The sequence below is a fragment of the Anas platyrhynchos genome, chromosome 2, assembly GCF_047663525.1.
Source record: "Anas platyrhynchos isolate ZD024472 breed Pekin duck chromosome 2, IASCAAS_PekinDuck_T2T, whole genome shotgun sequence".
Lineage (NCBI taxonomy): Eukaryota > Metazoa > Chordata > Aves > Anseriformes > Anatidae > Anas > Anas platyrhynchos.
In genome coordinates, this window is record NC_092588.1 from 129,190,456 (window position 1) to 129,212,833 (window position 22,378).

The window sequence follows — 22,378 nt, forward strand, 5'->3', positions numbered from 1 at the left end:
TCATCTACAGTAAACAAACACATGTGTATGTGTGCACATACATTACTCCCTTTGTATGCTGTACCAACCTGATGACCCACTTGCATCCTGATGAGCTTCTATGAACTTTCTCCATTCAGCTTCCATGTGCTTCACCTTTGTGAGGTTATTATTTACACTCTAATCTCATACCAGCTCTTCTGTCTCGCTGACTGGCTTCAGTGACATTTACAATGTTCCAAGAAGATGATTTTTCTCTTTATCTCTTTGTTAAATGAGTGTCATAACTGTGTGTGGGGGGAAGAAACCTGCCAGCTCAAGTATGGGAAGTAATTATACATCATACACCCTGTAGCTTTTATATTTATATTTTATATTAACAATTGCTGTGAAATGAGAAGCCAAGCCTTTGAACAAAGAATTAAATAACAAGCTGGGACAAGTATGGAGAGACAAATGTTCATGTGGAACAAATATTTCTATAAACTGATTCAAGAGCAGAGGAGAATTTTTAAGGGACTCATTTGCAGGACATAAATGCTGACCTTATGTAGTCTCTATGTATAGGAATATTCCTCATATTTACAGTATAAAATAAAGACAAAAGTCTGGGAAATGAAGGTATATAGAAAGTTGACTCCTGAAACCTTGTCCTACCTTAGTCTCTGAACCGCTAGGATGAGGGATCATCTGGGAATAGTCATGCAGTGGACTGAAGCACCCACCCTGGAAGACCTACCCTTCCAAACTCCTTATATATACTCAGTGGAGGATGCAGACTCGTCTAGTGATCACTTCTGATTTGCCTGAGGATTGCCTGCTCTACTCAATGTGGAAATATCAGGGAGGAAGGCAGTCAGTAGGCTAAAGGTATGTAGTGTGAAACGCCTGTATGCTCCCACATCGTCTTCTGTCAGTTCTAATTTTTCTTTCACAACTTGAAATTATATGAGAAGACAAAAAACACAGAAGTGTTTTGTGCATTTTTGTTTGTTTGTTTTGTTTTATTTTCTGTTTGTTTGCCTGTGTTTCTTTCTTTCTTTCTTTCTTTTTCTTTTTTTTTTTTAATTTTAATTTTTAATTTTTAATTAATTAATTAATTAATTATTTTCAGCTTGGAAAGCACAGGCGTATATGGCATTGCAAGTATTTTGGATGAGTCCTTCTAGTATAATACCTGTCTGAAATTGAAGGAGTGGATGACATGAACCTATACATTACTCTGGGCAGAATTTGTTACATGTATTATTATGTGTCTGGATCACCATATGAAAGCAATCCATTGCTCCAAGAATGTTGAGTTTATTTAATTATATTAACTATTTACAAGTTCATACATCATGGGATTCTGCATCTTAAAACAGTAACTGGATTCATTACTGGATTTCTGTGTCTTGACTTCTTGCTTTTTCTCTAAAATAAACACCTTCTGGCTTCTTGCAACAACATTTTTTTTCCATTGCAGGCTTTTTACTCACTTCTAACTCCTGTTCTTTCTTAAACTGGCTCTCATACTTCCTTTTGACTTCAGCATAGTGCTGTAGTTAACCACATTTCCTCAGTAGCTCTTTGGCCCCCCTTTCCAGTTAGGTTGAATATAAATAGGTACAGATTTCCATTCCAATCTCTTCTCTCCACAGTCATTGCTTCTGGTGTCACATTATATTGAGGTCAGATGCTCTTTGAACTGGTATTGTCTCCTCACTTGTTAGGTACCTGGCATGTTTTCTCACGCTAGAAAAATAATAAGGTCAGTTTGCAGAAATTCCTTTCAAACATTACTGGGTATCCTGTCTCGTAGGAGAGTTGAACCTCATTCTCTATGTTTAGATAGCCATCCAAATCCTTTTCAGCTCAGCCCTCTTGTGCATTGTTCTGGGAATTTTCTTCCTGTGGACAGCTCAGCAGATTCACGTGGACCATCTCCAGGTCAGTCCCTAGGTCTTGCTGCTTTACAGCTCCTAGTTAACAAAGATTAAGAAAAAAAAAAAAAAAAAAAAGGGTCATTGTTGCCTCTGTTCCCTCTTGCTCAATTTGGAGGATGTTCTGGCAGGCAGAAAGCTTCAGTGAATCCTGGTGATCTGGCACTGGGTCTGGGCTCTGCTTACTTCCTCACTAAGGCTTATAGGCCAGGAAAATGTTGTAATGTAGTTTCTTCTCTCCAGTTAGTCCTTGGAGATTCCTCCTCTTCAGATTCAACTGCAGATATTCATATATTATTTTCTCTGCTGTTTTTTAGCTCAGCAGATTTCTTGTAACTTCCTGCCTGATGGGTCCGTCTCCTCCTCTTCACTTCTTACATGAGCACGAGGTCATGGTGAGGTTGTTTACTCATAAGTCTGCTTTCAGAAACCCTTGTCCTTTCAGCTTGTAACCTTTTAAACCCTTGCAGGACTTTAAACATTTTCAGCTCAGTTGATTCTTTTCTTCTGAGTTTTCAGTTTATGTGATTAATCTTTATTTTTCAATGTGTGTACTTGAGTGCTACAGGATTCTTATGCAAACATGAAAGACAAGGAATAAATATATTGTACAAGTGGCAACTGGATATGAATGGGAAAAGAATAACTTCTGTTTTAGTCTAACAAAGAAAGGAAAGTAAAAAGGAGATGTGGTCAGGATAGGATTGCTTCACAGAACAGGTATAAACCTGTTCTTCAGGAGTCTAGTTTCACAGCTGGGATTGATCAATAGATCCCAAAGCACAGTGTCGTAAGATTGTCACACTAAAATTTGACTCTTGATCTCTCTTCTCACATCTGTACATTTGTCGTCACAGTTGACTGTAGAAAAAAACAATCAAATAAAATACTCCCCCCCCCCATATTCACAAATTAGATCTTGAGCTTAAAAAAATCTGTTTTTCTCTCTTCTGTGTTCAAGAAAGTCTGGATTCTTAGTATGAAATACAAAAGAAAATTTTTTTTGTGGCAGTAAGTTAGAAAATTAATCCTGAAAATTAATTAATCAGTAGGAAAATATTCTTTTATTTTAATTGGAAAAGAATATTATCTAAAAGCCTTACCAAAGGTTGAAGAGCAGAAAGATAGTATATGCAGTGACTGTCAAAATTATGGCTATTTACCTTTGGGTATTTAAGAAGTAAACGCATGTGGATGGCTGACCTCTTTGGTACTAGGAGAGAGGAACCAGAACACTGCAACATAGTCTATCAAGTTATGTTCCCAGATCAAAGGTAGCTAACAGCTGCTGGAAGGAAATAGGATAAGGAAAAATGCAGACCTTTGGAATGATATAAATCAAAGCAATAAATTTAAAAAAACATTGTTAGAAATCCTGAAACAGCTGATATTGGAAAACCTGGTAAGTTTTCAGTTTGTGTGAATTTAAAACCTAATTACCCTAGAAGGTAATACAGATAGGCATCTGGGGGCTTGCATTCAGTGTGAAACGTAGGTGTGTTCAAAAACATTTGAAAGTTAAGAATCAATTAATAAGGCATCCTGTCCAGGATAGAATAAAGTTGATTTTATTCACACAGGAGGCTCACTGAGAGGGAGTTAGAATGATTTAAGTGAGAGATGTACACGTATGTTCTTCCTTAAATTGAGGAGTTAAATTATCTGAGAGCCAGGCTAATACAAATGTGTTTAGAAGAGGAAAATTGGAAGGAAATTGGCTTTGCAAAATTATTCTCAGCTACTTGTTCAAAATTAGGTGGACAAGTTAATTTTGAACAATAAAAGAGTAACTCACTGTCTCCACCCTTTCAGTTTGCTACAGGCTTGGAGAATAGGCTGATAATTATGTTGTTTACAAAGCTGAAGTCTGTTTGAATGGAAATATGTATCAAATAGTTTCCTACACACAGAAAATGTACCTTATTTTTAAAAACATTGAAATTTTTCAGCAAATAGTTTGAGCTTTATAGTTCCACCATCTTACTGACAAACCCATAACTAGGAAAAAAAAAATCCCACTAAGCATCAACAAGGCACCATTTCAGCAATATCTTGTTAGCATTGCTATGTCGCATAAAGCAGATCCTCACTGGAATTGTTTTTCCTTTCTTTTCAGATATATACTGGAGAGTGATACAGAGAAACCTCTTTTTCTCACCTGCACTCTTTTCATGAACAACATTTCATGATCCACGCTGTAACCCTTCCCAGCCAGAAAGCCGACCGTGTAGACTGCTCAGAAATGTAACGGTCTGTTTGGAGTGTGTGTGCATAGCACTCTTCCTTCACTTTACTTGATCTAGTCACACTACTTAATCCCTTTGCATGCTTTGTCTTGTGCAAAACAAAACAAACAAACAAAAAAGCAGAAATTGTCTTGTACACTATCAGCACCTGACAGTATGGATAAGATTGAGTTCTGGAAATTTAAGTCAAAGAACCAGTTTATGGCACTGGGGCTCCAACCCATAGCCAACACTGAACAACACCCTCCCATCTGGTGCAATGTAAGGAAGAAAAAAGATTTTGAGTGATAGGGGTCATAATTCTTAGGAGATATAATTCTTAAATGATATGGTGTTGCAGATAATTTTAGTAATGAGTTTTGCCAAGAAGAAACTCCCTGTTCATCATCTGTTGGAGATGATAAACTCTCTTCGAACTTAAAGAGGTAGTGACTGTGGAGAATTTCTCTACCTTTCCTTTGATGATAGTGGTTGGTGAATGTGATTTCTGAAACTTTAGAAGTCTTTTGGGGACTTATGTGGTGGAGAGGTAAAAATGAATGTTTTATCAGTGGAGGACTTTCTAAAGCTCTAGGGCTTGATCTAGGGCTACTAATAAGAAACTAATAAGAATTTTGTGTGAAGCTAACAGTATTCATTTTTATTATCATATATAGTCGGTTCATATGTTATTTTTTGTTTCTTTTTATGACTTCATTGAACCACTCTTAGTTCCTGTGTCCTTAGTTTTGAATGTTCTGAATCCTAGTTTTCATCATGTATTGCAAGTATGAAATGAATATCAATTAATTGTGTTGCACCCACACTCTATGAACTGTCATCTGTTTCATGAGTTTTCCAAATTATATAGTTTAACACAGAACTACTGTGAAACAACTTTTCTATTTAAAGGTGAAATTAACAGAGGCCTGTCTACACTGAATTTTCTTTTATAGATCCTGTAGATGTGAACTAGAAAAATCTACTTTACAGCAAAACCGTGGTTATTGTTATAAAAGAGATAACTATATACTGCAAGCATACTGACCACACACACAATGGTTAAAGCAGAAGAGGTTCATCTCCTCCAGAACCTTAAACATAACTCTGCATAGGATTCCTCTCCTAGGAGTTCTGACATGATATAAATTCCCTAATGCTTTATTTAACTATTGTCAAATTGTGGCCTAGAATAAATGCACAAATTAAAAAATAGGAAAGGACTCTCAATTCCCATGTTTTCAGCTCTTACTTTAATCAACAAGTTTCAGGATATCAGGTCTTTCAGATTTGCTATATGGCATTTATTCTTTCCCACCAGACTCTGAATAAATACTAATTAAAATTAAGCTAAAATGTTCAGCTTTTTAAATTTTTGTTTGTTTGTTTGTTTGTTTTTGTTTTTCCCAAGATACTTTTCTTCTGGAAAAAAAAAGTGAACACAGACTTATTTCCTGCCTAACTTACTTTCCCATGCCTGTGTGTTTTCTTCTTTTTTGTCCATTTTTGTATGAAGGAAAGAAATAGTTTTGTAGAAAGCTGAACCCACAAAATCCACTGGGTATTGTTATATGCTAGAGATTGCTAAGCATAGTATTCTAACAATGGGCCAAACACTATACTAATTTGTCTGGAATAACTTTTGGAATTTGGGAATGGTGCTCATTGAAGGAGGACATCAGAATGCCCAGCATGCTTCCTTGAGCTGTTTTGTCTATCTTGATACACAAGGTTTCTCTATACCACTGGTCTTTCAACAAGCAAGATAATGTGGTAAGATCTGTTGTCTTGGCACTACACTTAGCCCCTTGTGCTAGTAACCAAATAGCTGGCCAAAATATAAAATTGAATACAAAAAATGTTTTTTTTTTTTTTTTTTTTTTTTTTTTTTTTTTTTCTGATTATGCTCTATTTTGGATCACACTTAAATCTTTAACATGATTGCTAACATATTTCAAACAAACACTTCAGACTTTCTGGTTCTTGTGTGATGTGTATTCATAGAATCATAGAATCATAGAATATCCTGAGTTGGAAGGGACCCTTAAGGATCATCAAGTCCAACTCTTGACACCGCACAGGTCTACCCAAGTTCAGACCATGTGACTAAGTGCACAGTCCAATCTCTTCTTAAATTCAGTCAGGCTCGGTGCAGTGACCACTTCCCTGGGGAGCCTGTTCCAGTGTGCAACCACTCTCTCTGTGAAGAACCCTTTCCTGATGTCCAGCCTAAACTTCCCCTGCCTCAGCTTAACTCCATTCCCGCGGGTCCTGTCGCTGGTGTTAATGGAGAAAAGGTCTCCTGCCTCTCGACACCCCCTTACGAGGAAGTTGTAGACTGCGATGAGGTCTCCCCTCAGCCTCCTCTTCTCCAGGCTGAACAGGCCCAGTGCCCTCAGCCGTTCCTCGTACGTCTTCCCCTCCAGGCCTTTCACCATCTTCGTAGCCCTCCTCTGGACACTCTCCAACAGTTTCATGTCCTTTTTATACTGTGGTGCCCAGAACTGCACACAGTACTCGAGGTGAGGCCGCACCAGCGCAGAGTAGAGCGGGACAATCACCTCCCTCGACCTACTAGCGATGCCGTGCTTGATGCACCCCAGGACACGGTTGGCCCTCCTGGCTGCCAGGGCACACTGCCGGCTCATATTCAACTTGTTGTCTACCACGACCCCCAGATCCCTCTCTTCTAGGCTGCTCTCCAGCGTCTCATCGCCCAGTCTGTACGTGCAGCCAGGGTTTCCCCGTCCCAGGTGCAGGACCCGGCACTTGCTCTTATTGAACTTCATGCGGTTGGCGATCGCCCAGCTCTCCAACCTATCCAGATCCCTCTGCAAGGCCTTTCCACCCTCATTCGAGTCCACAACTCCTCCAAGTTTGGTGTCATCAGCAAACTTGCTCAAAATGCCTTCTATTCCTACATCCAGATCGTTTATAAAAATATTGAAAAGTACCGGCCCTAAAATGGAGCCTTGAGGGACCCCACTGGTGACCGCCCGCCAGCCTGACGCAGCCCCATTCACCATAACCCTTTGGGCCCTGCCCGTTAGCCAATTGCTCACCCATCGTATGATGTTTTTATTTAGCTGTATGCTGGACATTTTGTCCAGTAGGATCCTATGGGAAACCGTGTCAAAAGCCTTGCTGAAGTCTTATTAACAGGAATTAAACACTACTTGTAGTGAACCAAGTGCCAGAGAGTCATAGATGGAAATATAATGGAAGGAGAAAATGTGGGGCTAGTATGAGTATTTATATGACAGTGTCTACTATATTTAGTGTCTACAGAACTTGTCAGTTCAGGGACTTCATTAAATGGAAATGGAAATGGACTGAAGGGACTAGTTTCAGCTGAATGTCAGAGACAAAACAACTGATATGATACCATATTGTACTGTAGGAGGTAGGTCTAATTTTAAGAATGGGCTCAAACTTCTGGCTGACACTGTAACCACATCTTTGTTAAAATATAGATTCTTCTCTGCATGGCTGTGGACACAGAGGGTAATATGGACTATGGAAAGCACTTAACAAGTTTCTCACAGAATACTTTTTTGTATCAGCATAATTTTTCCTTGAAACCCACGCCAGAGTTCTCACTTTGCAATTTCTTGGAAAGTACTACATGGAGTCAGTTAGGGGTTATAGCATTTATAACCCTGAATGTATTTATTAGTAACAATTTCCAGTTGCTGACAAAGGCAAAGCACCACACAGTTGCTCCATAAACAAATATTTATGTATAATACATGGAAAGCATAAACAGCTTTTACAGTGTTTCTTAAATAATTTCTCAATGCGATCAAGAAGTTAACCTACAAGTGTTTCTTCCTGAACAGACTAGTACAATCTGTTGTTATTAACAGGCACACTCACAGAATTACTTTTTCTTGTAACATTGGCTTATAATGTAAAGAATCAGTATTGCATTTGGATTTCAGTGCTTTAACAAATGTATATGAGGACGTTCTTTCCTGAGTAATCTCCATTTCAGAAATGATTTCAGTCTGTGTGGCCTGGAATACAGAAGTGCAACTTGGATTTTTTTAAAGCTGGCAAAGAAATTTGCAGTGCTTCTCAGGCCTTTCCAAAATGCTTCTCTTGTCAGCAAACAAAGGTTTGGCAGACCCTTAGAACAAGATGTAGTCAGCCCTTTTTCATGGCTTGCTTGCATCAACTTGTGTGGGGGCAAATTAAAAGTCATGTGTTGCCAAACCTGAGCACTCAAAGACTGTGAATTGGGCTCCAGAATTTTGGGGAACTGCCTTAAAATTCATGAACTTTTAAAAAATATATTGAAAAGTATTTTCATGTTCTCTGTGATGGTTGAGCATTTTGAGTCAAAATTTAAAACTTTTCTCTGCAGCCAATACAAACCTATTTTAAAGAGGAAAGTTGCGTTTAAATTCATGTGTCTCTGCAAGATTCCAGAAGCTGGGCTCTTATGAACACCCTCAAACAGCATTGGACTTGAAGTAGAGTTATAATAACTTCTGACATCGAAAGTGTGTAATCTGCAGCAACAGTGTTACTGATTTGGGGATGAGAGCTGACAGCAGCATCATTCTTTCTCTATCATTCATTTTATCCTCTAGCCAAGACCTCTGATCTTCCAGTAACACCTGTGTTTATGACCAAAATTGGGCAGAAAGCAGCAATCCCATTTCACAGAGTATTTTGAGATTTCTGAATTTATTTTTATTCACACAAAACTAAATTTAAACATCCCCTTGGAACTAGATGTGCTGGTCTTCAATTTTACTTAAGTCTATACTCAGAGGAAGCACTCTGAAAAATGGTGCAGGTATCATGGTGTTATTCAAAAACTTAGAAGAGCTTTGGGCAGAGTAGTCAAAAAAGCTTCACTGCACTAGAGTTTCCAAAAAAACATAGTGTTTAGTCAAAATGAAAGCTTTCAGAAATGAGTAAGATTTGCTTGGTTATTTTTTGGTAGAACAGAAGAAAGAAAAATATATGTGGTCCATGTTGGGAAGGAGAGATGGTTCCAACTCAGGTTGGTTTTCTTTATTTGTTTGTTTGTTTTTCCATATGGAAGAGGAACTATTTATGTCAGAACAGGAATTTGAACCTCTGATGCCTAAGGCTTTGTAACAACCACCAAGTGAGAGATAGTTGGATTCTCCCAGCATAAATCTGCCACATTCACACAATTTTTACAAGTATTGTTTTCATTCCAATATGGAAAAGGCTTTCATGTTTAGTTAATAATAAAATAAAAAAATATAAAATAATGAAGTTGGTCCGAAATCATTAGGAGTCTGGAAGGTCTGGAAGACTTAGGAAGCCTCATCTCCTAGGTAATGCTGACTGCCCTGAACCCTAGCAGAGAGGGAACAAGGATCTTCCAGCTTTGTTTTTTGGCTCCCTGATTTGGCTGGGGATGCATCTGCTGGGTTGTATGTAAAAACAGTTGAACAGGAGACCAGGGCCTGCTCCAGAATCTGCATGGTATCTGGCACGATATTAGCAGATAGAGAATTATAACTACATTGATATAGAGCTCTCTGTCTGTATGCATACATGCATACATACATATATATATATATATATATATAAAAGTTAACTGTTCAATTTTGACAAATCCCAACTGAAGAAAAAAAAATTTCTTCTGAAGAATTTTTATTTACATGCATCCCACACATCCAGCCACTTTGCGGCTAACCAGTCTTCTGCCTAGCTTAGTTTGAAATAGAGTGTAAGAAATGCTAAATAGCCTGCTTGTATTGGTAACTTATTCCAGAAAGACTGTAAAATGTGTATGTTTTACCAGTCTACACTCTTCTAGATGAACTATTCACTTCTGCTCTCTGCAAGCATGCAGTCACATGGTTCAAACAAAACAAGTTTTTTCCCTCCTTTTTTAGTAATAACAAAATGTTGACATTTGACACAGAAGTTGTACTAGTTACAAGGAAGTTGAATGTGTGTGTTTTTGAAAAGCACCAGTTTTGCTTTTCCCTCTCTTTGGGAACCTCCCTGAAAATTTGACTTAGTTCCAATTTCTTCAACAATTGGCCAAAACATAATTCCCAAATTTCCCCTTCCATTTCTCCCCACTGAGCCATATTCTACTTCCCCTGACATGTCTGCTATCTTTTCTGGGAATCGTTGTACAGACTATAATAATCTCAGTATTTTTGAGTTGAAGATCAGTAGTAGCCTTTCATCTACTTTCATCTATGTGATCCTCAGCTCTTTTTTTTTTTTTCTTTCTGCTTAACACCAATGTTAGCCAACCTTCCTCTTTCTCAGTCTGCAGCTGAGTTTTTATTTACATGCATCCCACACATCCAGATCCCTGTGTATTGTTTCTCTCTGCTCAGTCTTCAGCCTGCATCCCTTTTCCTTCAGGCCCCACTGCCAAGATTTAGGTTCATACTGTGCTTATCTTATATCCTAAATGTTTACCCCTCCACACTATGCCATGAAATCATTATATACAGTCCTGAGAAATCCTTCCTATACTTCTTCTGACCACTCAAGAGGAGCAAAAATCAGTATGAAGATGTGAAATTCAAGCTCTTCTTTTCCATATTCCGCATTTTTCTCATTCAGCTATCTTTCTCTTTACCATATCCCAAAATCCCCTCTAAGAAATTTTACAGAGGTTGCCCTTTTAGATATTTCATTCACATTTTAAAGTCTTTTCATCACAAAATATCCAATTATACTGCTGTAAAGTATTTAGTGATTTTTCTGCTTATCTTATATCATTGGTCTGTTTCAACAGTGCTGCTAAATTCTTGCAGAGATAAAATTTTTATTATATTTTGGCATATCCAACAATATCCATAGAGAGCTGTGTTTATATAGAACTCCAGTGTTTAATTCTCAGTTACCAAGCTGCATCCCTCTCTGCATCCAACAGAGACTCTCTGTAGCAAACATTTTTACCAATTACCAATAGCCAAAATTCTTTCTCCATTCTTTTTTTTTTTTTTTTTTTTTTTTTGAATACCCTGAAAGGAATATGTGAATTAGCTATATCACACACACACTTTTAAAAATTGGAATGACATTGTTCTTTAGCAATTACACCATCCGGTAAAATGACATATGAGACCATGTAATTTCAAATCCCCAAAGCAATAATGGTTTATGCCTGCTCAACTGTTATGCTTTGTGGCCTTAATTCCTAGGCAGAACTTCTGGAATCTGCTTTCTGAGATTAGCATTGCCCTCTCCCCTGATTTAAAAATAATAATTATAATAATAATTGGAAAGGCACATGTACCAGCTTCCAGTTTATAAGAGTTCATTATTTGAAATCCCCTGAGCTCCTCCAATTAGAAAACAACTTTTTGACTTAATATCCTTCAATTGTTAAAAACTTGCGTCACTGAGAGATCACAGTGAAACGTAAAGGTCCCAGCACATTGGCACTTGATTGTGAGGGGATGTGATTGTTCCACATTTAGACTGGAAAGGGTTAGGAACTCCGCTTCCCAATGTGCTTAATGAATGAAAGGAAAATTGGACCCTTGAGCCAGAGGCAATGACCTAACTGAGTGAAAAATGTTTGCAGGTTAACAAGGGCAACTGTTCCTTGCAATAATTCCCACTGGAGGTGAATGACAAAAAAGGCCAATAAACCTCAGAATTTGGATTATTTATTAACCTGTTTTCTTCCTAGAAGAAAAGACCTTACTGTAGATCTTGGGAGACAGAAGTGAGAAAATATTTTTTTTTACCAAGCGCAAATTAATGACCAATGTGCATGTGCACTTCTTAAAAAGACTAAGATGTCCAATATTTTGTATTGTAATGTCTGTGATCAGCCAGATCTTTAAAAAAGCATCTTCACTTGGACTGAAACAAGTACAGGATAAATAAAATTCTAATTAAATTACACTAATTTAAGCCATATTAAAAAAAAAAATGTAATTGGAAATGACATATAAATATTGTTGACACCGAATCAGAGAAACATATTTTATATCTTGTCTTTACAAGCATCGTTGTCTAACATGTTGACACAATAAATCTATAGCTTTCCTACAAATACACAGAAAGTAGATGGGACAGTCAAGTGTGTTAGTGCAGACTGTAGCGTTTCTTGTTGGAAGTCATGGAATTCACTTATCCTCCCAAAGAGCAGACTTGGTTTCCAGTCTAAATCATTTGTCATAAAGTAATGGAAAGAATCCTGTTGTCTTCACTGAGATCAGGTCTGGAGACTAACACAGAGGCAATGGAAAAAAAAAAAAAGTTGGAGGGTAAACACAGAACAATTCAAGAAAGGCCTTAAGGCTAGTGATGACCAGTAGAGCAGCTGTCAACCTACCTTTACAAAAACTCTAAGTGATTACTTTTCAGGAAACAATGTAGACTAGTCAGGAGAGACTTGAAGGGTATGATCCAAAGTTGAGCTGTTTCACTGGGCTTTGTATTGTATTAGTCCCTAACAGAATATACAAATAACGTATTGCTTCCTGTATTTGAAGTGCCAAAAATGAGACAGTTGCAAGCATTCTGCAAACCATATGTCTGAGTCAGTCTGAGACTCAGCAAAAGGAAGGAATATGCATTTGCATACTGCAACTGTCTCTGCAACTTAGATATGATACACATAATACACAGATATATTTTCAGTAGTGGAAACAGGAATTTTCATGTTAATGCAACCATGTGTTTTTCAAAATGTTCTTTCCTTACCTGACTGTGTACCTGCATATGAAAAGGTGAATACCGCATTTATCTTTCGCTTTTCTCTCTGAATAACAGAACATCCTTCCTGTTCAGACCTGTTCCTGAAAATGTATAATTAAATCTGTATGATCTGTATGATTGCAAATCTCATTGACTTCAAATGTCTAGACATTTCACTTTTGATTATTAATTCTTAGCAAAAGAAAGTATTTGAGAGAAGCAGAGCTCTGCTTTCTATCCCAATGACTTTTAAATAACACAGGTCATGGTACTTTTGTAAGAAGACAGTTGAGTTCTTATCTGCTTTCTTGTATGAATACAGAGAGAAAATATATTTTAAGTATGATTTTAATTTCTATTAAGTCCAATTAGTTTAAAATACATTGTGTTCCAGCACTAACAGTGCTTAAATTATTCATTTTACATATTATTTGGCCTACTTCAATATCCTTAACTTTATTCTTAAGTTGAATTTTGTGCAGCATCTATCAGTGAGAAACTAGTAGTGAGCACACTGACTTTTGCTTGATTGGTATTCTGTATGCACTTTTTTGCCCCCTTAACTGAAATGCTAAGCATCTAAATTCTTATTAGTCTCTTAAGAATTAAAAAAATAAAAAAGGTTGCAGAGTATTTGTTATAGACTGTAGGATTTAAAACGGGACAATTCGAACAATTGAAAATGGTTTTGTAAATAACTGAGCATTTAATAGGAGAGGTAAGTATGAGCATTTAATAGGAGAGGTAGTAATAGGGAATAATGGGCAGAAATTTAGACCTGGGAAGAAATTCATGTGTGAAAGCTCAAATTTAAGCATGTCTATAAGACTAAGCTATAGACACATAGTACAGTCCCTGCAAAATGTCAGATATGTTGAGTAGGTATCTGTGGCTGAGTTGAACCCACCATGAGTGATGAGTCCACGGCTCATGTTGACATCTTCTTGTAGACATCTGTTCTGTTCTGCAGGGTTTCATCTATAGCGAATGAATTGCTTGCAGAAAGACATCATTAGTTTTTCTGTTTTTCTTGTCACAGAGGAGAGAAGGCAACAGTCATCAACAATCTTGGATGACTATTCCCAAGTATTGTACAAGTGTAGTATGGAAATTGTTGTATATACTTTAGTCATCAGAAATGTCTCTGTATACTTTAGGCAGATAAGACTCGAACTTTCACTGTGGAGTTCAACACCTGAGCTAAATTGAGAGTCTTTTCAACAGTGTAATAAGATCCGCTTCAGGAGTCAGAGGCCAGCTTGAATTATAAAGAAGACATATTCGAGAGTAGCTACCTAAGAGCACCTGGCAGTGTGGCTCATGGCGATTCATGTTTCTCAGCTCCACTCTTCACCTTAATTTCTAGCCCTACTGAACTAGTAGGGATTAAACCTTTTTCTCACAGCTTGAGGTATGGTTCAACTATAGGAAAGTCTTCCCACCATGGAATTGTAGATACTGAATTTGTTCTTTTAAGATCTGTAGAGACATCTTTCTAATTTAGATGGCCTGGATATTGCAGTTGAGGAACCCTTATTCTATCTTTGTGCAGAGCTGGTGCTCCTAGGTTGTGTACCTAAAGCTTTTATCTTGTGTATGGCTGCACAAGCCAGATGCACTTCTAATTTTAAAAGTAAATTAAGTGAAAACTTGTGCATTGTTGCTGAACATTAGCTCTTTTTGGATAATGCCCTCAATAATACTCTTTAACTTTTGGCTTTTGGTTGGTCTTGAAGATGTCAGGTAGTTGGGCTAGATGATCTTTGAAGATTTCTTCCAACTGATCTATTCTATTCTATTCTGTTCTCTTATGTTCTAGTTTTCTCTTTTATCTCTTAATTGAATATTATAGGAAACTACCAAAGTCTGCATGCTGAATACATATATATATATATATATATATATATATATATATATATATATATTTTTTAAAGAGGGAAAAATCGAAATAATTATGAGAAAATAACAAATAATAAAGAGAGAGGAGAGAAGCCGGTGGGTAATATTTAGATTAATGGAAAAATCCTTTGGGAAAGCAGCCAAATTACTAACTATAAAAAGGTGGGAAGAAAAACTTTTAGTACCATGAAAAAGTCATGAGTGAGTAGGAGGTCAGAACTACAGTGACTTGTAATTCTGACCAGTTTGTATTAAACCTAGATATGAACTCCTGAACTTGATTTTCCACTACCTTTCTAGTTTTGGATAGTAGTAAGGCACTATTCATCATGAAATATCACTTTCCTTCTGAGTTATTGGGATATTGGTTTAAACTCAGCTTTATTGTTCAGAGACTTGAAAAGCTTGCTGTTCTCCGTTATCATTCATAGTTCTTTATACTTATAAACTTCTGTTTGTAATTTAGGTTCCTCTAGGATATATACATATTGTTTAGGGGTTTTAAAAATATAATTTTCTTATTAAAATCCTTTAATAGGATTAGACATTTTTCTCAAATTCTAAACAGGATAAAATTAAGCTGAAGTTAAAAAGTCAAACAATTTAATAAAGGTTTTGGACACAAAATATTTGTTTAATTTAAAAGTATAAGCTCTGTTTTAGTCTTTAGCTCAGTTTCTACTGCTCTTGGATGTTTGGCAGAAGAAAAAAAAAAAGAACACATTGTAGTTTCAAAACATAATCCATATATAGTATTTTATTATTATTATTATTATTTTTTCCCAACAAAGAAGAAATCTTATTTCTTTACTGGATACTTTTCCTAGGCAAAGAGTTTGTAACCTGCATAGTTCATGAAAGTTCACTAACACAAAATTCCATAAAGGTGTTATAATGTCTTTAAAAGTGTACTTATACACCAGTTGTTTCATACAATATTTTTAAACCTAAAAAATGTCCCTTTATGTATTTGCATTCATTTCATCATTGGCTATGATCTTGTCTCATAAATAAGCAAGGTTGGGTCTTGTCAGTTCTTGGATAGGAGGTCTCCAAGGAAAACCCAGATGGTGCAGGCATTGATAATGATTCAGCGGAAAGACGACCACCTACTGTGCTAGTACTCATTTTTCTTTTGGATTGAGAGCATTGTGTTTGGAAGAATGTTGCTGGCTTTTTTTTTCTTTTTTCTTTTTTTTTTTTCTGAGGTTAAAAATTAAGAACCTTACCAAGAAAAAGTATTTCAAATACTAATACAACCACACCTTACATAAAAGGATAGCATTGTTTCAAATATTGCCACCTGAAATCAGAAAACTATTGAGTTCACTAAAAATGTCTTTTTCTTTTTTGCTTTTTTTTTTTTTTTTTCCTCCACTATTTTCTCATTCTGTGCTTATTTTTATCTGGTATTTTCCCTAAAATTTTGTAAAGAATCTCTAAATTAAAAAAGCACATGGTTGCAACAGACAGCTGGGAATTTGTAAATTGGTCCTTATCTAATTATTCCCTTTTACAGCATAGTATGGATAAAATGTTAAAATAAAATCTGTTATGCATTATTTCATTGAAAAATGTCAGCATGTCTTGTGTCTCTATTCTTCTCTGTGGGATAAAATACCTGGTTACACATAGTTCTTTGGTAGATCAGAGATAGGTGCAGTCATCATGCAGTGCTACCTGAAAACTTTGGGCCAGGTGCACTGTGGCAAGTAAAGCATTATTTGTTGTCTGACATCTCAGTAATGTGTATATTCTCTTTACTGCCTCTTGAGGTGGTAAATTACTATTACAATGAAGCATGGTATTTTTTTCCCCCCTTAAAAATTCTTGTTAAAAACAAAATCATTTTCTGATGGCCTGGTTTCAGCTGGGATAATTTTCTTCACTGTAGCTGACATGGTGACATGTTTAGGATGAAAATAGTGTTGATAACACACTGTTTTAGTTTTTACTGAGCAGTGTGTGCACTGAATCAAGGACTTTTTGGCTTCTCATACTGCCCTGCCAGCATATAGGCTGGGGATGCACAAGAAGCTAGGAGGGGACACAGCCAGGACAACTGACCTAAACTGACTAAAGGGATGTCCCATACCATATGGCATAATGCTGAACAATAAAACCAGGGGTACTTTTCCATGGGGACTGCTGTTTCCTGGGGACAGGATGGGCATTGTTTGGCTGGTGGTAAACAATTACAATGTGCATCAGAATGTGTATGCACTTTTTTCTTTCTTTCATGCATTCATTCATTCATTCATTTACTTACTTACTTTGCTTTCTTATTAAACCATTCTGATCTCAACCCACTAGTTTTATTTATTTTCCTATTCTCTCCCAGTTCCCAGTATCAGTGAATGGCTGTGTGGTGCTTAGCTGCCTGCCAGGCTAAATCACTAGAACAGAACAAAGACATTTTTCACAGATCAAGAATTCATGAAAATCAAGAAGAATTTGACCCCAAAGATTGGATAAAAAGCAGTTAAAGTAGAAATAAAATGCAAACAGTTCTGATACCGTTCTGTCCACATGAAACTTCTCATTAGACAAGTTCAGGGCAGCAAATACAGAAAATTTTGTACAGCATGTTTGTTGAATGTTGCCTTTCACCTTAGACAGGACTGCAATTTAAGAATAAGAAAGGGGATGTGTATGCAAATAAAAATCTAGACTTCCTCACAGCTAAATTCTGAATGATATCATTGTGAAGTTTGTATGCAGATTCAGAAGATTAGAACTACTTTCAATACCTAGAAGCTTTCAGTTTTAGAAACAAATCTCCTTGGCATTAACAACTGACCAATTTACTCATTTTGTGACAGCATGCTCCCCCCTTTGGTCTGGCCATTGTCTTGCTCAAATACTGCCTGCTATGCCTGAAGCCTTGCTCCTGAAGATAGAGCCAGTGTCCTGGCTACATGCAAAGCCTTCTTCATACATATAGTGACCACAATATCAGCTCAAACTGGATGCTGGAGAAACTGAGAAAAACATCTTAGAAGCTGAGGACCAATGAAGCATGCACTAAAAACAAACACAAAACAGTATGAGTATTAGTCCATCATCTTACCCCATAAACAGTGAGCAGGCCAAGAGCTCTTTCAGCTCCACTGCATAGCAGTTGGCTGCACAACAGTATCTTCCCTTGAGCAGGGATGCCTCCCAAGGTCAAGCCTGCTGCAGAGATCCCTTACTCCCTGTGACAGATTTCTTGCCACAACAGATCTTCACTAAGATCCTCAGCTTGCTAAACTTTGTAAGCTTCACTAAGATTATATATTATATTGACTGTGCACATATGATCCTCAAACCTTTAGACCTAAACCATTGACCAAGTCTGGGACTAGGACTCAGCCATACCTAGTCTTACCTCTTTGGTTCAAGGAATTTAGAATACAAGGGGGTCCACTCCAAACCTCGTGACTCAATGGGAAGTCTCCCCAACACATCTGACTTATGCTGTCCTCTATGCAGTAAATAATCAAGTGTACCATGTCATCTTGAACCTTGTTAAGCTGTTGCCTTATTTACAAGTAAGCTTTGTTAAATCACTGTAATATATCAATACATATATTGCTCATATAAGTGAATTATATAATTTCATGCATGACATCTATAAATAAAGGTGGTTTTTTTTTTTGTTTGGTTGGTTTTTTTTTTGTTTTTTGTTTTTTGTTTTTTTTTTTTCACTGAGTGTGGGAAGGACAGGGTGTGCCTTTTAGTCGTGGACACCAGTTGCTGCCAATGTTCTGTGTCAGAGACTGTACACTGGAGTAAAATCTCACATACTATTTCAAATATACAATCTATGGTGGGTTCATTGAACTTGATCTTAATTAATAAAATCATAGAATGGTTTAGGTTAGAAGGGACCTTGAAGATTTTCTATGTCCAATCTGCCTGCCATAGGCAGGGACACCTTCCACAAGTCCAGGTTTCCTAAAGGCCCATCCAACCTGGTGCTGAATGCTTACAGAGATGAGGCAGCCACAACTTCTCTGGGCAACCTGTTCCTGTGTCTCTCCACCTTCATAGTAAAGATTTTTTTCCTATTTCTAATCTAATCTATCCCTTTTCAGATTAAAGCCATTACTCCTTTCCATATTACTACATGCCCTTGTAAAAAGTCCTTCTTCATCTTTCTTGTAGACCCCCTTACAGTGCTGGAAGGCTGAAATGAGGTCTCCCTGGAGCCTGCTCTCCAGGCTGAACAACCTCAGCTCTCTCAGACTGTCTTCATAGGAGAGGTGCTCCAGCCCTCTGATCATCGTTGTGGCACTCCTACGGACTTGCTCCAACAGGTCCATGCCTTCTTATGATGGAGTCCTCAGAGCTGAATGCAGTACCCCAGGTATGAGTACTCCAGTACCTATGGGAGGGAGACAATTGCCTCCCTGATCTGTCTGGCCATGCTTCCTTTGATAAAGCCCAGGGTACAGTTGGCTGTAAGCACACATTGCTGGCTTATGTTGAGTCTCTTATCAACCAACACCCCCAAGTCCTTCTCCTCAGGGCTATTCTCAATCCGTTCTCTGACCAGCCTCTATTATGTAGGCATTGCCCTGACCTAAGACTTAACCTTGTTGAACTTCATGAGGTTGTCTTCATAAACACAAAACAGCTCTTAATTCAAATAATATTTTAAGGAAAGTCACAAACAAATTACGTGGCCTGAAGGTACAAACAAGAAATCAGGACAAAGTATGGGATAACTGTGAAAAATAGTAACGCGAAAGTCTCTACTCATCTTAGGATTTCTCATAGACTGGTGGAGAGGAAAGAGGAGGAAAAGGAGAATAATTACTTTAATAACTTTTGCTCATAGTTTCCAAAAGTTAGAGGTAGAAATTCAGAAAATATATTTTCATCTTCCTGCAGGTGTTATGAAAACTTTGCTGTTTGAACTGAGGGATGGTGTCATCTTTAGGTTTCCAAGAATTCATGTTAAAAACTAATGTGGGTTCATAGAAAGCAAAATCAGAAATCTTATTTATATTTCTGATGCTTCACTTTTAGTAGCAATGTTTACACGGATGTTAGGAATATTCTTGTTTGAATATTGTAAATCTGTTGAATAGTGTAAACACTATTTACAGCATTAGACAAATAAATGTACCTCTATATTCATTGTATGCCCTCTGAAAATGTATCAGGGAAAGTACTGGCCTAGGCTTGACACAAGGTCTGCTTTTGGTGGAGATAATAGAGTAGAGTGTATTTAGGAATAATACTGGGTTTCTGCTCACCATCACTAACAGTGGTCACAGCCACTGTTAAGACTATAAGAAATAAGACTACTGTTTATCTTCCACAACAACTTTATAGGATGCCAGAGATACCTCAGAGTATCTGAGGATACAGAGTAGCCCAGGGAAAGGGCTTAGATGAAGGAATTTAAGGGAAGAAGTATTTGTTTTTCAGAGGATGTTTTCTTCCAGGGTCTTGAATTCCTGATTGTTATAAGTTCTTCTTCAACAGCAAATGAAACCCTAACACAAAAAACTTGTGGCTATTAGCTCCTCCATTAACTACCAATGTCTGGAGTCTACAAAGCATCTCAATGTTCCAACCCTGGTGTTAATTATGTGCATATTAATCTAATAACTACTGATAGACTTTCATTTTTCTTCTCATTTTCTAGCTTGCATATATACACAAGCAATTTAGGAGAATATTAATGTGGTCTTGAAATTTTTTAAATTTTAGTTATGCCAGAACTGTGTCTGCAGACAATTTATGGTAATACCTAGCAATTTCAAAGATTACCTTTGGTAGTAGGGGAAGAAAAGGTCCTTTGATGATGATGTCTACTTTTTTTTTCCTTCCTTTTCAGAATACAATGCTTTGATATTTCTTGTATTCTTGTTTCTTATTTTGAAATAAATAAAATAATAAATAAAAATAATAAATAATATTAAATATTATATTAAAAACTACAAACAGTTGAAATCACAAAACCAGATTAGCTTCAGAAAGCTTATTTTTTAACAGATTTGTGGGGTTTGTTCAACATTTCTTAACTGCAGAATTTCCTGTGGAATGCACAGAGATAACCTGAATCTTTTTGGCATCTCTATGAAATGTGAACTCATTAAGTGTTGAATCAGAATTTTGTAACAATGGGAATCCTTCTCACTTCTTGCAGAGCCTGGAGGATGTGCTCAGGAACTGCAGAAAATGGAAAAATGATCTTGCATGTACAGCAGCTCCGTGATGCCCTGATCTGGGTTCTCTTTGTACCTCTGCTTCCTGCAGGTGGTGCCAGGTGACTCTATTAAAACTGGATTCTCAGAGGCAGTCAGAAATTTTGCATCATTTGCTTTCTGTGTGTTTGATGGCAGAGGCTATGGAGGACCAAGATGCCTACTTGACACCCAAAATTGCACCTAAACAGAATGGGGAACAGTCACTTTAAATGCAATAGCATAGTTGCTGTGATAAAATTAAAAATAATAAAAAATCATGCCGACATGGCTGAAATTTGTCTGCCAGTTCTAGCTGATGTTTGCAATTGTTACTTCTGAACAGGAATGTGGATTATGATTTCCCTTTAACTTATATGGATATTATTGTAATTTGTGCCTGATTGAAATATTAACTAATTACTGTTATTATGAATTCTGAGAGAATCAGCATAGATTCCTTATTCAGAATAAACCTAAGTTGTGTTCCAAAAATGTGACATGAAATCACACCATGAATTACGCAGATAAAACCCTAAGAAAATACAGCCTATACTAGGCTGTATTGGGTCAAATACTAGGGACCACCTAGTGAAAGAGAGTATTTGTCATTTATATAATTAAGGGGACTGAATTAATATTGCTCAGGCAGCAATATTAGATGTATTTTCAATACTGTGAGACTTCAGTGTGTTTTAACTGTAAGGATGTATTCAAGTGCATGATTGCATTTGTACAGTATGTTGAATAGGATGTTTCATTAAAATAGTTTTGGTTCATGCAATGCTTTATTTATATCTCTTAGAAGCTGAACACAACTGGAATAAATGTTGTGTCTTGTGCACATTTTCCCCTTTTCAATGCTAGTTTTAGTTTTTACGTTCATCATCAAACTATGAGGGTATTTAAGGACTGTTGAAGGAAGTCTCCAATTGAATAGTTCTTATTCCACAATCATAATAAACTGGGAGTAATCCGTACTTGCAGTCTCCTAAACTGGAATACACTGTGCAAAGTTATTACTTTAAGACATACCTGGCTCAAACACAAGCTTATCTAAAATGCTGGATTTTGATTCCACATTTGTCAAAGCTAATGACATTTGGGAAATTTTTTGAAATGAGACTGTCATTGCAAAGTCAGCAGAGGAGCTGGCTTATTCCAAAAACACATTGATGTAAAAGGAAATTGGGATGAATTAAAAGCTCTGATGGGAGGGTGTAAGCAGACATACTGTATATGATGGCTTTCAGATTCTCTCTTCCTTTATTTTGTTTTCTTTGTAATATGCCCTCAGTATTCTCACCAGAAACAGGTCGATAAGATGGCCAGAATTTTCAAAATCAATTAAAGATTCTGAATATGTCAGGTTCTGAGTGTTGAGCAGGAAACCTTGAAGTTGTCTGGCATGCAGAAAGTGCTCAACAACTCTCTTATGAAAACCTGTTTCCTTTGAGCAAAGCCCATAATATTATTGGTCAACTTGGAACATACAGATCAG

The 22,378-nt window shown here is 36.9% G+C and overlaps 1 long non-coding RNA gene across 2 annotated transcripts; it reads left to right on the forward strand.

Annotated features, from left to right (window-relative positions):
• The first annotated feature begins 494 nt into the window (after positions 1–494).
• LOC140001602 (uncharacterized) lies at positions 495–22,371 on the forward strand. Of its 2 annotated transcripts, none has more exons than XR_011806999.1 (4): positions 495–849; positions 4,018–4,151; positions 18,845–19,046; positions 20,841–22,369. It is a non-coding gene; the product is annotated as an uncharacterized lncRNA (long non-coding RNA). The 2 variants fall into 2 exon arrangements; XR_011807000.1 differs by lacking the exon at positions 495–849 and adding an exon at positions 2,217–2,296 and having other exon boundaries at positions 20,841–22,371.
• Positions 22,372–22,378: the final 7 nt, after the last annotated feature.